Source organism: Tachysurus fulvidraco, chromosome 9 (genome assembly GCF_022655615.1).
Source record: "Tachysurus fulvidraco isolate hzauxx_2018 chromosome 9, HZAU_PFXX_2.0, whole genome shotgun sequence".
NCBI lineage: Eukaryota > Metazoa > Chordata > Actinopteri > Siluriformes > Bagridae > Tachysurus > Tachysurus fulvidraco.
Window position 1 is genome coordinate 5,525,795 of NC_062526.1, and position 4,256 is coordinate 5,530,050.

Sequence of the window (4,256 nt, forward strand, 5' to 3'; positions counted from 1 at the left end):
AATACAAATAGAATATGATCAGTCTCCATCCGCACACATATCCATCTATATGTTGAAAAAAAGCACACGACTTCTTCAAGTCTTAATAATGTTTGAATAAAAGCAGCAGATAGACCCATCAGCATCCATCTCACACACGTCTCTCCTGAGATATTGCTTTATCTGGCTTCTTGGAAGACGGCTGTGTGAAACACAGGTAGGAGGAGTGTGTGAAACTAAATATATATTTTTACTAGACTGCAGAAGAAGTCCTACCCCAGGACAAATATCCTCATCATTTGATTACAAGAAACATCCTTTAGCTCAGGAAAAGACTGTTTAATGCAGTTATCCTAAGCTACACTGTAAGCTAGCTAGTATAAATAGCAGCATACTGAAGCATTATGTAATGATTTATGATTTATGTAAACGCTTGTAATTACTTCCAATCTGTGAAAAATCTGCACTAATTTAGAAAACACTGCAAGCTCCCTGAATGTCGTGGAGTTTTGCACGATTTTCTGCAATCGCAAAATCGCTAAATCCAACAATGACAGATTTATTACCTTATCGGATTTTTTCACTCTTGTGAAGTTAATAAGACACAAAATGCAGCTTTTACCAATGAAATAAATAAATAGACAGGAGAAGTTACTGACCAGAATCCAGCATTCAATAGTGATATTGTATAAGTCAGTACAATGTTACGTTTTAATCCAAAGATTAGCATTATTTTGAAAAAATGCTACACATTAATGTGATATGATTATATAAATTGTATGATTTCTTTATAAACTTCTGATTACTGTAGTAGAAGAAAACCCTGATCTAAAGTCTTTTCCATTATATACCATTGAACATGTAGGTTTTGGTGAAGGGATTCGACTGTAGGTCAGCGTTAAAAGGAAACTCCTACCAAGTACTCCACAGCAATGGGGGCTATATCCTTGGCTAAGCTGCTGTGTCCCAGTAAAGAGCCCTGATCTGCCCTTTGTTCTGCGCCTGGCTGTCCCATTCATTCCCAGAGCGATGCATCGCAGCGAGTAGACAAAGGGCATGGAGGGCACGACTCTCGCGACAGACAGGGTGGGGAGAAACAGATGCACAAAAGCTGCTTCCTCAATGAGACCATCCAGGAATCATCAACCCTGCTGAGAACTCAGCAACCTCAGCTTGTTCTTTAAATCTTTTAAAACTTGTACTTTTTAAATAGCATACACTGCTATACACTGTCAGCTCAGTGTACAGAGGTAGCCTCTGTAATCAAAGTGAATTGCTGTGTACTTTGGCTCATTGGCAAGAGGATCACTTACATTGTAAAGCTTCTGTGTAGCTTTTTACAGTGCGCTGTCGGCACCGGCTGTCGAGCTGAAAACAAGCTCGCAGCTTGTAGACTCAGAGACGTAAACCTCTGGGACATCTTAATCTCACCAGAAATACACCCTGACACTCAGCTCTGATGCTTTACCTATACAGCTTTAATAAATCAAGCAGCTTTCCCATCTTTCCAGGGCTCTCACAAAGAGATACGGCATCATTCTCGATTCTGCCAGAGACAGGCCCATATTCTCAGAGGGCTTCTACACACAAATCTGTCCATCCCATCGTGGATGTGGAGGCTAACGTGAAAAAAACAAACGTGTACCTGTGATGAAAATGCCATTGCATTCCAACGTATTGTGATGTATTATGTTGTTATGGAGTAAGGAGAGATAGGTAAGACTCCTTGATTCGGAAGTCACAGAAGGTGCCAAGCCACTTCCCTCGCAGCAGAATGGTAGTTCAAGGTCGGTTTTGTAGTCATGGTGTATTAAGAGAATAGTGTGGAAGAACAAACAGAGATGGACAGAAGAAAGGAGCTGGAAGGTCATTTCAACCAGATCATCAATTTCTTCTGGTTTCACTCCTTTTACCAGAGACCAAGTTTGGAATTTGCACCTGTTTTGGTTGTGTCCATGTTCAGCATTGAATTTCTCATTCTGTAGTAGCACACTCCACTGTAGTGCTTTATGGCGCGTATAAAATTAGACACTTCTGTTTTTCCCTAGGGGCTATTTTCTTAGTAATGTTCCAAAAAATTACCCAAAATGGATAATGTTTCTGTCTTCAAAGTGGTGATATCAAACCCATTCTGCTCTCAGACGTTTTGTATAAGGTTATCCATACAGAGGTAAAAATGTCTCACACTAAAAGCCAACAGGGTCCTGACTATATTTAGAACAGAATTGCGGCTATAAAATAATTTGTTTATCTTGACTGAAAGTCAATTCCCATTATGCCAACAGAGTGGAACACCGGAGTTCTGGTAAAAAGGGTTAAATAAAACTTATTCATTGACTTTTATGTCAATCTTTTTTAAGGTGTCTTATTGGCCCATAGTTCCCAAAGCTACGTGGCAGCACCACAGTTGACTCATTTGTTGAGGTCCTCGAGACTCAAGGTCAGGTCTGAGGTCCTTCAGGTCAACCTTTCCCTGCATTCCTTCTTTTCTCTGGCCACATTTCACAGCCTTCATCAGATTAAGTAGTGCTTTCCAGTCCCTAGGGCCAGTTTCTTCAGCAGGTGACAACGCGCCATCTCAAATTCCGCTCAGTTTCAGTTGAAGGCATCTTGTTCGATCATCTTACAGTAATCTGATCCTACAGTTGTTAATCACAGCTGTCACATGCATGAATTATTGCTCTTAACCCTGTCTAATCTATTGATAGGTTTCCTAAAAAAAGAGCCTTCTACTTTAGACAAGGGTCTGTGATGTCTGCTTGAAGGAACAGTGAGTAGGAGTAACATTTCAGGTCTTTCTTGTTCCTCACAATAAACTTCTCCTTCAACACTTCTAATTTTGGGCCAAAGGATCCATTCTTTGAGTTGCTATTGTTATAAGCTGTCTGAGAAGAAACCGTGTATTTGCCTTTGTGTCTTTAGCTCCAGCCCTGTTTGTTTAAAAATACTGCATCACTATCTCAGTGAGTGGAAAAACCTTAAAGCTTTTAATTTGTTAAAACATACAGAGCATGATTAGAAAGAAAGGTATACACTTTACCCACAGGATTGTAGTCATGACTTCCTTAAATCGCCGTGATCCATTGTTGGAAATGCTCTCAGCAGTCCTGGACCTCATTCCACCCCCTATGATCACATGGAATAGAATAAAAGCTCCATCGTAAGGCTGGAAAAACGATGGCGCGTGCTACATACAATAAAGCTTCGTGTTCTCAGTGGTGTAGAACCACACAGTAGTCATCAATCTGTGATATTTATGGGTCTCCATGCACCGATTTCACCATGTCATGGTGCTTTAATAGAAACTGTGCTTTAATAAAAACATAGAAGCACCATGGAAGCAGATAAAGCTTCCCAAGCTTGAGGAACGCTAGACTCGCAAGGTCAAAGGGGTCACGGTAAACTTCTAATCTCCTGTCACTGTTGGCAGAAATTTACAGGCTTTTTATACACACATACACAGAGGTTACTGACCTGTGTGTGGTCCAGGACATCATTCAGCCTGTTTTACCCTGCCCTAGCAATTAAACCCAGGCCTGCTACTAATCTTATACGATATATTTTACTTTTGTTATTTTTACTTCTGCTGCTAAGCTTTCTCTTCATGTAGAGACAGTGAAGGTTGTTTTTCATTAGTCTAAACGTAATGACAATGTATTGCTTAGCTTCTGCAAGACTAATAAGCTGAGAATATAAGCAAGAAATAGCTCCTTGCTTTTCCTTCCTTAAACGAACTGAAGACATGGCCCTGTTTTGCCAATTTTTCACTTCGTCTGCAGACTTTACACTTTAAACAGATCATTAGTGTTAAAACTGTGCACATGAGCCAACAGTCAAGTAATAAATATGGCAGGAAGTGACGGTTTTTGTAGCCAAACTGGCCATATGACCTTTCTTGTGTTAACCCACCCGACTCTGGCTCCCTGCTGCATAATAGATGACCGTAAGGCTGAAAAGGGAAAAAGTGAGGTTGGAGAAATGCCAATATTACCTGGGAATTCATTTTTAATGAGGTAAACAGGTCTGTGCAGGTCACCAGAGTGTCTGCGAGATGAGGCCACGTCCCTCCAGTCCTCTGTTCTCTTATTGCAGTCTTGCAGCTCCTGACACTCGACTATGCCATAGGCAGGAGCCACTTCCTCCTATAATTAGATCCCACTAGCGCTGACAGAGAGTGTCTTGCTACCTGTCGAGCCCTTGTGCTTTTCTTTCAGTGGACTGCTACCAATTACAGGGAGGAAAAAGTACTGCCTGAACTCAACCACCTTTTTTCCCCC